This window comes from Heterodontus francisci, chromosome X, assembly GCF_036365525.1.
Source record: "Heterodontus francisci isolate sHetFra1 chromosome X, sHetFra1.hap1, whole genome shotgun sequence".
NCBI classification, from domain to species: domain Eukaryota; kingdom Metazoa; phylum Chordata; class Chondrichthyes; order Heterodontiformes; family Heterodontidae; genus Heterodontus; species Heterodontus francisci.
In genome coordinates this window covers 7,968,626-7,980,868 of record NC_090421.1, presented here as the reverse complement: position 1 = coordinate 7,980,868, position 12,243 = coordinate 7,968,626, and positions in this window count along the sequence as shown.

Here is a 12,243-nt window from a genome sequence, read left to right as displayed (position 1 = left end):
TGTGACTCTCGGATGACTGTGTAGCGCATTTTTAAATCGGGTTAGAGTGTTAAGTATAATAAACTTACCTTTTTCTGGTTTAAACTCAGGAAAACTGATCCGATTGGTTCTTTTGTAATCACCTTAGAGGAGAAAGGTAAAACACTCACAGTGGCGGTAAGCACAACCACTGTTTTTAAAAAGGAATAAAGCCTGTTGCGGCCAAACAAGAGGAAGGGCAAAAGGAGCCTGAGACCCGTAACTTTGCTAATCACTCACTCAACTCACCAAGACCCCTTGGACAGCACCTTCCAAATCCGTCACCTCTACCACCTAGAAGGACAAGGCCAGCAGATGCATGGGAACACCACCACCTGCAAGTTCCCGTCCAAGTCACACACCATCCTGACTTGGAACTATATCGCCGTTCCTTCACTGTCACTGGGTCAAAATCCTGGAACTCCCTTCCTAACAGCAATGTAGGTGCACTTACACCACAAGGACTGCAGCAATTAAGAAGGCAGCTCACCACCACCTTCTCAAGGGCAATTAGGGATGGGAAATAAACGCTGGCTTAGCCAGCGATGCCCACATCCCATGAACGAATAAAAAAAAATGTTCTGCCACTTTCAAAGATCTATGCACATGAATCCACAGCTCCCTCTGTCCCTATACACTCCTTAGAACTGTGCCATGAAGTATGTATTGCCTTTCCCTATCCCTACTAGCTCACTAGCTATCTGTCTATTCCAAAGAATAACAGATCCTAATGCGGTGTGCTATCCTGGATTTAGTGGGAGGACAGTCATTAAACATTACATTTTTATGACTTACAAAATGCTTGGGACTGTGTTAGAATGGAGCAAGCCTGGCTGTTAAAGGGTTGTAAAAACAGAAAGTGTTGGAAATACTCAGCCGGTCAGGCAGCATCTGTGGAGAGAGCAACAGAGTTAACATTTCAGGTCTGTGACCCTTGTTTTTATTTCAGATTTCCAGCTTCTGCAGTATTTTGCTTTTATCTTAAAGGGTTATATTCAGCTCTGACCTTAACTATCTGAATTTTTTTTGTCGCTATCTTTGCTTGTATTTGTTTTCTGAAGGCTGTTATACTTCTTTATTTACTTAAAGAGTCCTGTAGTGCTTAGATTAATATTGAGAAAAGAGATCCAAATTTGTCTTCCAACAAACATTGAATTAAATCATTTGAAAACATACAGAATAACCCCTTGAAGATCATGAATTTGAATTGTGATACAGATATGTTTTTTTGGGGAGGTAGTTATTTTGATCTGATAGGGAGAAAGAGATTTGCTTCAGGGAAATGGATACCTCACCTGCAGAGCGAGTTCCACCCAGCTCAGCAATGCACGGCTAAAGGGTGTGTCAGTTTCTCGCTCTGCTTATCAAACCAGCCATCTTTTATCATTCCATTTCCTGATCCCTGAACAAAGCGTAGATCATCACTCAAACTGGTGTCGCTAATGGCCTGAAAACAGGGTCGGTAACGGCCTCAGAATATGGTTGGTAATGGCCTGAAAATGGTGTCAGTAATGGCCTGAAAATGGTGTCGGTAATGGCCTGAAAATGGTGTAAGTAATGGCCTGAAAATGGTGTCAGTAACGGCCTGAAAATGGTGTCAGTAATGGCCTGAAAATGGCGTCAGTAATGACCTGAAAATGGTGTCAGTAATGGCCTGAAAATGCTGTCACTAATGGCCTGAAAATGGTGTCAGTAATGACCTGAAAATGGTGTCAGTAATGGCCTGAAAATGCTGTCACTAATGGCCTGAAAATGGTGTCAGTAATGGCCTGAAAATGGCGTCAGTAATGACCTGAAAATGGTGTCAGTAATGGCCAGAAAATGCTGTCACTAATGGCCTGAAGATGGTGTCAGTAATGACCTGAAAATGGTGTCAGTAATGGCCTGAAAATGCTGTCAGTAATGGCCTGAAAATGGCGTCAGTAATGGCCTGAAAATGGCGTCAGTAATGGCCTGAAAATTGTGTCAGTAATGCCCTGAAAATGGTGTCGGTAATGACCTGAAAATGGTGTCAGTAATGCCCTGAAAATGGTGTCGGTAATGGCCTGAAAATGGTGTCAGTAATGGCCTGAAAATGGTGTCATTAATAGCCTGGAAATGGCGTCAGTAATGCCCTGAAAATGGTGTCAGTAATGGCATGAAAATGGTGTCGGTAATGGCCTGAAAATGGTGTCAGTAATGGCCTGAAAATGCTGTCACTAATGGCCTGGAAATTGCGTCAGTAATGCCCTGAAAATGGTGTCAGTAATGGCCTGAAAATGGCGCCAGTAGTGGCCTGAAAATGGCTTCAGTAATGACCTGAAAATGGCGCCAGTAGTGGCCTGAAAATGGCTTCAGTAATGACTTGAAAATGGTGTCAGTAATGGCCTGAAAATGCTGTCACTAATGGCCTCAAAATGCTGTCAGTAATGGCCTGAAAATGCTGTCACTAATGGCCTGAAAATGGCGTCAGTAATGACCTGAAAATGGTGTCAGTAATGGCCTGAAAATGGTGTCAGTAATGGCCTGAAAATGGTGTCAGTAATGGCCTGAAAATGCTGTCAGTAATGGCCTGAAAATGGTGTCAGTAATGGCCTGAAAATAGTGTCAGTAATGGCCTGAAAATGCTGTCACTAATGGCCTCAAAATGCTGTCAGTAATGGCCTGAAAATGCTGTCAGTAATGGCCTGAAAATGGTGTCACTAATGGCCTCAAAATGCTGTCAGTAATGGCCTGAAAATGATGTCAGTAATGGCCTGAAAATAGTGTCAGTAATGGCCTGAAAATGCTGTCACTAATGGCCTCAAAATGCTGTCAGTAATGGCCTGAAAATGCTGTCAGTAATGGCCTGAAAATGGTGTCACTAATGGCATGAAAATGGTGTCAGTAATGGCCTGAAAATAGTGTCAGTAATGGCCTGAAAATGCTGTCACTAATGGCCTGAAAATGGTGTCAGTAATGGCCTGAAAATGGTGTCAGTAATGGCCTGAAAATGGTGTCACTAATGGCCTGAAAATGGTGTCAGTAATGGCCTGAAAATGGTGTCAGTAATGACCTGAAAATGGTGTCAGTAGTGGCCTGAAAATGCTGTCAGTAATGGCCTGAAAATGCTGTCTCCGATCCTGCTGTCTTCACAGTCCAGAGTGTCTGCAGCCACGGCATGCGGTAAGTCCATTGAGGTGAAGAAGGAGCTGCGGGACCCGAGAGAAGTCCTGTGAAAAGGTGCCCCGAACACCCAAAACATCCACGAACGGCCCCCCCGGCCGCAACTTCAAAGCGCCCGCGGGAGATGGCTCGGAGAGCATCTGCAGCGCACTGTCGGCAATGCTGCATGCCTTTATTTAAACCACTGCAAAAAAAAAAACCCTTAGCAAATGTAATCACCTCTAAGTCTGCCAAATGATGCTTCACCTCCCGAAGGACGTGGATGAGCTTTCCGGACGTCGATGGTGGGCACTGAGGAAATGGCTTATTACCTGCACCAGATTCCACCCCCCTCCCCCCCCCCCCTTTACCCCCCTTCCACCCCCCCCCCCACCCCCGTCCCCTTCCCTGCTCCACCCTCTCAGCTCACCCCCTCACAACCCCGTCCCAGCCCGCCCCCCCCTCGCACCATCTTCACCCCGCACCCCCTTCCCCTGCACCCCCCCCCCACCCCCTCCCTCTACCCCTCCCCCTTGCATCCCCTCCTCCCACCGGCACCATCCTACACCTGTGTAGGGGCCCCAACAACCCCACTGCCTTGTGGGCGTCTCGGGAGAGACCAAGGCTAAGGGAGTAAACCCTAACAGAAAATCCGGAGCGGAACCCCGTAGGCGGTCATGTGTCACCTTTGGCATGTTTCCGGCAGTTCCTGCAGCCATACTGGTGCCAAACGTCGTGTCCTGCACTCCTTTGGACCCCACCAGAAAGGCCGAGAGGGGGGTTTTGACGACTGGGCAACTCTCAACCTCCATAAATTTGCCCAGGCATGCGCCATGGAGAGGTCACTCCATAGTTGCCTCACAGCGACTGAAACAACACGGAAGGCAGCAGTTACGGGTTATAAGTCCAGATAAATTGGCGTAGAAACTGGGCGCCACGGGTTGCCTTTGTCGGTGGGAGAGGTCATTGCACCTCACTGGACAGCTACCGCCCGCCTCAAACCGGGCAGCCCCCGGTCAATAAGGTTCTGTCCCGCCACAGTCTGCCTGCTTCAATGGGTGCTTGGAGCTCAGGGTCATTGCCCGAAAGGTGGACTGATACACCGCACCAAACAACATGAAAAAAGGAAAGAAGGTACCAGCCCTTCGCTTTGCAAGCTGGAACGTCAGAACTATGTGTCCTGGCCTGTCGGAAGACCTTACACAAATCAACGATTCTCGGAAGACCGCCATCATTAACAACGAGCTCAGTAGACTCAATGTGGACATTGCAGCACTTCAGGAGACTCGCCTCCCCGCGAGTGGCTCTCTAGCAGAGCAAGACTACACCTTCTTCTGGCAGGGCAGGGATCCTGAAGAACCAAGACAGCATGGAGTGGGCTTCGCCATCAGAAACTCCTTGCTCAGCATGATAGAGCCTCCCTCAAATGGCTCGGAACGCATACTGTCCATCCGACTGCTCACCACCTCTGGTCCAGTACACCTACTCAGCATCTATGCTCCAACACTCTGTTCCGCACCTGAAGCTAAAGACCAGTTCTATGAACAACTCCATAACATCATTAGCAGCATCCCCAACACCGAACACCTATTCCTGCTGGGGGACTTTAATGCCAGGGTTGGGGCCGACCATGACTCATGGCCCTCCTGCCTTGGGCGCTATGGCGTTGGAAGGATGAATGAGAACGGGCAGAGACTGCTTGAGTTGTGTACCTATCATAACCTCTGCATCACCAACTCGTTCTTTCACACTAAACCCTGTCACCAGGTTTCATGGAGGCACCCAAGATCACGTCGTTGGCACCAGCTAGACCTCATTGTCACAAGGCGAGCCGCCTTAAACAGTGTTCAAATCACACGCAGCTTCCACAGTGCGGACTGCGACACCGACCACTCCCTGGTGTGCAGCAAGGTTAGACTCAGACCAAAGAAGTTGCATCATTCCAAGCAGAAGGGCCACCCGCGCATCAACACGAGCAGAATTTCTCACCCACAGCTGTTACAAAAATTTCTAAATTCACTTGTAACAGCCCTTCAAAACACTCCCACAGGGGATGCTGAGACCAAGTGGGCCCACATCAGAGACGCCATCTATGAGTCAGCTTTGACCACCTACGGCAAAAGTGCGAAGAGAAATGCAGACTGGTTTCAATCTCATAATGAAGAGCTGGAACCTGTCATAGCCGCTAAGCGCATTGCACTTTTGAACTACAAGAAAGCCCCCAGCGATTTAACATCCGCAGCACTTAAAGCAGCCAGAAGTACTGCACAAAGAACAGCTAGGCGTTGCGCAAACGACTACTGGCAACACCTATGCAGTCATATTCAGCTGGCCTCAGACACCGGAAACATCAGAGGAATGTATGATGGCATGAAGAGAGCTCTTGGGCCAACCATCAAGAAGATCACCCCCCTCAAATCTAAATCGGGGGACATAATCACTGACCAACGCAAACAGATGGACCGCTGGGTTGAGCACTACCTAGAACTGTACTCCAGGGAGAATGCTGTCACTGAGACTGCCCTCAATGCAGCCCAGCCTCTACCAGTCATGGATGAGCTGGACATACAGCCAACCAAATCGGAACTCAGTGATGCCATTGATTCCCTAGCCAGCGGAAAAGCCCCTGGGAAGGACAGCATTACCCCTGAAATAATCAAGAGTGCCAAGCCTGCTATACTCTCAGCACTACATGAACTGCTATGCCTGTGCTGGGACGAGGGAGCAGTACCCCAGGACATGCGCGATGCCAACATCATCACCCTCTATAAAAACAAAGGTGACCGCGGTGACTGCAACAACTACTGTGGAATCTCCCTGCTCAGCATAGTGGGGAAAGTCTTTGCTCGAGTCGCTCTGAACAGGCTCCAGAAGCTGGCCGAGCGCGTCTACCCTGAGGCACAGTGTGGCTTTCGTGCAGAGAGATCGACTATTGACATGCTGTTCTCCCTTCGTCAGATACAGGAGAAATGCCGTGAACAACAGATGCCCCTCTACATTGCTTTCATTGATCTCACCAAAGCCTTTGACCTCGTCAGCAGACGTGGTCTCTTCAGACTACTAGAAAAGATCGGATGTCCACCAAAGCTACTAAGTATCATCACCTCATTCCATGACAATATGAAAGGCACAATTCAACATGGTGGCTCCTCATCAGAGCCCTTTCCTATCCTGAGTGGTGTGAAACAGGGCTGTGTTCTCGCACCCACACTTTTTGGGATTTTCTTCTCCCTGCTGCTTTCACATGCGTTCAAATCCTCTGAAGAAGGAATTTTCCTCCACACAAGATCAGGGGGCAGGTTGTTCAACCTTGCCCGTCTAAGAGCGAAGTCCAAAGTACCGAAAGTCCTCATCAGAGAACTCCTCTTTGCTGACGATGCTGCTTTAACATCTCACACTGAAGAATGCCTGCAGAGTCTCATCGACAGGTTTGCGTCTGCCTGCAATGAATTTGGCCTAACCATCAGCCTCAAGAAAACGAACATCATGGGGCAGGATGTCAGAAATGCTCCATCCATCAATATTGGCGACCACGCTCTGGAAGTGGTTCAAGAGTTCACCTACCTAGGCTCAACTATCACCAGTAACCTGTCTCTAGATGCAGAAATCAACAAGCGCATGGGTAAGGCTTCCACTGCTATGTTCAGACTGGCCAAGAGAGTGTGGGAAAATGGCGCACTGACACGGAACACAAAAGTCCGAGTGTATCAGGCCTGTGTCCTCAGTACCTTGCTCTACGGCAGCGAGGCCTGGACAACGTATGCCAGCCAAGAGCGACGTCTCAATTCATTCCATCTTCGCTGCCTTCGGAGAATACTTGGCATCAGGTGGCAGGACTATATCTCCAACACAGAAGTCCTTGAAGCGGCCAACATCCCCAGCTTATACACCCTACTGAGTCAGCGGCGCTTGAGATGGCTTGGCCATGTGAGCCGCATGGAAGATGGCAGGATCCCCAAAGACACATTGTACAGCGAGCTCGCCACTGGTATCAGACCCACCGGCCGTCCATGTCTCCGTTATAAAGACGTCTGCAAACGCGACATGAAATCGTGTGACATTGATCACAAGTCGTGGGAGTCAGTTGCCAGCATTCGCCAGAGCTGGCGGGCAGCCATAAAGACAGGGCTAAATTGTGGCGAGTCGAAGAGACTTAGTAGTTGGCAGGAAAAAAGACAGAGGCGCAAGGGGAGAGCCAACTGTGCAACAGCCCCAACAAACCATTTTCTCTGCAGCACCTGTGGAAGAGCCTGTCACTCCAGAATTGGCCTTTATAGCCACTCCAGGCGCTGCTTCACAAACCACTGACCACCTCCAGGCGCGTATCCATTGTCTCTCGAGATAAGGAGGCCCAAAAGAAGAAAAGAATGGCCTAAAAATGGTGTCAGTAATGGCCTGAAAATGGTGTCAGTAATGACCTGAAAATGGTGTCAGTAGTGGCCTGAAAATGCTGTCAGTAATGGCCTGAAAATGCTGTCACTAATGGCCTGAAAATGGTGTCAGTAATGGCCTGAAAATGGTGTCAGTAATGGCCTGAAAATGCTGTCACTAATGGCCTGAAAATGGTGTCAGTAATGGCCTGAAAATGGTGTCAGTAATGACCTGAAAATGGTGTCAGTAGTGGCCTGAAAATGCTGTCAGTAATGGCCTGAAAATGGTATCAGTAATGGCCTGAAAATGGTGTCAGTAATGGCCTGAAAATGGTGTCAGTAATGGCCTGAAAATGGCGTCAGTAATGGCCTGAAAATGCTGTCACTAATGGCCTGAAAATGGTGTCAGTAATGACCTGAAAATGGTGTCAGTAATGACCTGAAAATGGTGTCAGTCGTGGCCTGAAAATGCTGTCAGTAATGGCCTGAAAATGGTATCAGTAATGGCCTGAAAATGGTGTCACTAATGGCCTGAAAATGGTGTCAGTAATGGCCTGAAAATGGTGTCAGTAATGGCCTGAAAATGGTGTCACTAATGGCCTGAAAATGCTGTCAGTAATGGCCTGAAAATGGTGTCACTAATGGCATGAAAATAGTGTCAGTAATGGCCTGAAAATGGTGTCAGTAATGGCCTGGAAATGGTGTCAGTAATGGCCTGGAAATGCTCTCAGTAATGGCCTGAAAATGGTGTCACTAATGGCCTGAAAATGGTGTCAGTAATGGCCTGAAAATGGTGTCAGAAATGGCCTGGAAATGGTGTCAGAAATGGCCTGGAAATGGTGTCAGTAATGGCCTGGAAATGGTGTCAGTAATGGCCTGAAAATGGTGTCGGTAATGGCCTGAAAATGGTGTCGGTAATGGCCTGAAAATGCTGTCAGTGATGGCCTGAAAATGGCGTCAGTAATGGCCTGAAAATGCTGTCACTAATGGCCTGAAAATGCTGTCAGTAATGGCCTGAAAATGGTGTCAGTAATTGCCTGAAAATGGCGTCAGTAATGGCCTGAAAATGCTGTCAGTAATGGCCTGAAAATGCTGTCACTAATGGCCTGAAACTGGCGTCAGTCATGGCCTGAAAATGCTGTCACTAATGGCCTGAAAATGCTGTCAGTAATGGCCTGAAAATGGTGTCAGTAGTGGCCTGAAAATGCTGTCAGTAATGGCCTGAAAATGGTATCAGTAATGGCCTGAAAATGGTGTCAGTAATGGCCTGAAAATTGTGTCAGTAATGGCCTGGAAATGGTGTCAGTAATGGCCTGAAAATGCTGTCACTAATGGCCTGAAAATGGTGTCAGTAATGGCCTGAAAATGGTGTCAGTAATGGCCTGAAAATGGTGTCAGTAATGGCCTGAAAATGCTGTCAGTAATGGCCTGAAAATGCTGTCAGTAATGGCCTGAAAATGGTGTCAGTAGTGGCCTGAAAATGGTGTCAGTAATGACCTGAAAATGGTATCAGTAATGGCCTGAAAATGGTGTCAGTAATGGCCTGAAAATTGTGTCAGTAATGGCCTGGAAATGGTGTCAGTAATGGCCTGAAAATGCTGTCACTAATGGCCTGAAAATGGTGTCAGTAATGGCCTGAAAATGGTGTCAGTAATGGCCTGAAAATGCTGTCACTAATGGCCTGAAAATGCTGTCAGGAATGGCCTGAAAATGCTGTCACTAATGGCCTGAAAATGGTGTCAATAATGGCCTGAAAATGGTGTCAGTAATGGCCTGAAAATGGCGTCAGTAATGGCCTGAAAATGATGTCACTAATGGCCTGAAAATGGTGTCAGTAATGGCCTGAAAATGCTGTCACTAATGGCCTGAAAATGGCGTCAGTAATGGCCTGAAAATGCTGTCACTAATGGCCTGAAAATGCTGTCAGTAATGGCCTGAAAATCCTGTCACTAATGGCCTGAAAATGGTGTCAATAATGGCCTGAAAATGCTGTCACTAATGGCCTGAAAATGGTGTCAGTAATGGCCTGAAAATGGTGTCGGGAATGACTTGAAAATGGTGTCAGTAATGGCCTGAAAATGGTGTCAGTAATGGCCTGAAAATGCTGTCAGTAATGGCCTGAAAATGGTGTCACTAATGGCCTGAAAATAGTGTCGGTATGGGCTGAAAATGGGGTCGGTAATGGCCTGAAAATGGTGTCAGTAATGGCCTGAAAATGGTGTCAGTAATGGCCTGAAAATGCTGTCAGTAATGGCCTGAAAATGGTGTCACTAATGGCCTGAAAATGGCGTCAGTGATGGCCTGAAAATGGCATCAGTAATGGCCTGAAAATGCTGTCACTAATGGCCTGAAAATGGTGTCAGTAATGGCCTGAAAATGGCGTCAGTAATGGCCTGAAAATGCTGTCACTAATGGCCTGAAAATGGCGTCAGTAATGGCCTGAAAATGGTGTCAGTAATGGCCTGAAAATGCTGTCACTAATGGCCTGAAAATGCTGTCACTAATGGCCTGAAAATGGTGTCAGTAATGGCCTGAAAATGGCGTCAGTAATGGCCTGAAAATGCTGTCACTAATGGCCTGAAAATGGTCTCAGTAATTGCCTGAAAATGGCGTCAGTAATGGCCTGAAAATGGCGTCAGTAATGACCTGAAAATGGTGTCACTAATGGCCTGAAAATGGTGTCAGTAATGGCCTGAAAATGGTGTCACTAATGGCCTGAAAATGGTGTCAGTAATGGCCTGAAAATGGTGTCAGTAATGGCCTGAAAATGGTGTCACTAATGGCCTGAAAATGGTGTCACTAATGGCCTGAAAATGGTGTCAGTAATGGCCTGAAAATGCTGTCAGTAATGGCCTGAAAATGGTGTCACTAATGGCCTGAAAATGGTGTCAGTAATGGCCTGAAAATGGCGTCAGTAATGGCCTGAAAATGGTGTCACTAATGGCCTGAAAATGGTGTCAGTAATGGCCTGAAAATGGTGTCAGTAATGGCCTGAAAATGCTGTCACTAATGGCCTGAAAATGGTGTCAGTAATGGCCTGAAAATGGCGTCAGTAATGGCCTGAAAATGCTGTCACTAATGACCTGAAAATGGTCTCAGTAACGGCCTGAAAATGGCGTCAGTAATTGCCTGAAAATGGCGTCAGTAATGGCCTGAAAATGGCGTCAGTAATGGCCTGAAAATGGTGTCACTAATGGCCTGAAAATGGTGTCAGTAATGGCCTGAAACTGGCGTCAGTAATGGCCTGCAAATGCTGTCAGTTATGGCCTGAAAATGGTGTCAGTAATGGCCTGAAAATGGTGTCAGTAATGGCCTGAAAATGGTGCCGGTAATGACCTGAAAATGCAGTCAGTAATGGCCTGAAAATGGTGTCACTAATGGCCTGAAAATGGTGTCAGTAATGGCCTGAAAATGGCGTCAGTAATGGCCTGAAAATGGTGTCACTAATGGCCTGAAAATGCTGTCAGTTATGGCCTGAAAATGGCGCCAGTAATGGCCTGAAAATGCTGTCAGTAATGGCCTGAAAATACTGTCAGTAATGGCCTGAAAATGGTGTCAGTAATGGCCTGAAAATGGTGTGAGTAATGGCCTGAAAATGGCGTCAGTAATGACCTGAACATGGCGTCAGTAATGGCCTGAAAATGGTGTCAGTAATGGCCTGAAAATGGTGTCAGTAATGGCCTGAAAATGGTGTCACTAATGGCCTGAAAATGGTGTCAGTAATGGCCTGAAAATGCTGTCAGTAATGGCCTGAAAATGCTGTCACTAATGGCCTGAAAATGGCGTCAGTAATGACCTGAAAATGGCGTCAGTAATGGCCTGAAAATGGCGTCAGTAACGGCCTGAAAATGGTGTCAGTAATGGCCTGAAAATGCTGTCAGTAATGGCCTGAAAATGCTGTCACTAATGGCCTGAAAATGGCGTCAGTAATGGCCTGAAAATGGCGTCAGTAATGGCCTGAAAATGGCGTCAGTAATGGCCTGGAAATGCTGTCAGTAATGGCCTGAAAATGGTGTCACTCATGGCCTGAAAATGGTGTCAGTAATGGCCTGAAAATGGCGTCAGTAATGGCCTGAAAATGCTGTCACTAATGGCCTGAAAATGGCGTCAGTAATGACCTGAAAATATCGTCAGTAATGGCCTGAAAATGGCGTAAGTAATGGCCTGAAAATGGTGTCACTAATGGCCTGAAAATGGCGTCAGTAATGGCCTGAAAATGCTGTCAGTTTAGCCTGAAAATGGTGTCAGTAATGGCCTGAAAATGCTGTCAGTAATGGCCTGAAAATGCTGTCAGTAATGGCCTGAAAATGCTGTCACTGATGGCCTGAAAATGCTGTCAGTAATGGCCTGAAAATGCTGTCACTAATGGCCTGAAAATGGTGTCAGTAATGGCCTGAAAATGCTGTCACTAATGGCCTGAAAATGCTGTCAGTAATGGCCTGAAAATGCTATCACTAATGGCCTGAAAATGGTGTCAATAATGGCCTGAAAATGCTGTCACTAATGGCCTGAAAATGGTGTCAGTAATGGCCTGAAAATAGTGTCAGTAATGGCCTGAAAATGGTGTCGGTAATGGCCTGAAAATGGTGTCAGTAATGGCCTGAAAATGCTGTCAGTAATGGCCTGAAAATGGTGTCACTAATGGCCTGAAAATGGTGTCAGTAATGGCCTGAAAATGGTGTCAGTAATGGCCTGAAAATGCTGTCACTAATGGCCTTAAAAAGGCGTCAGT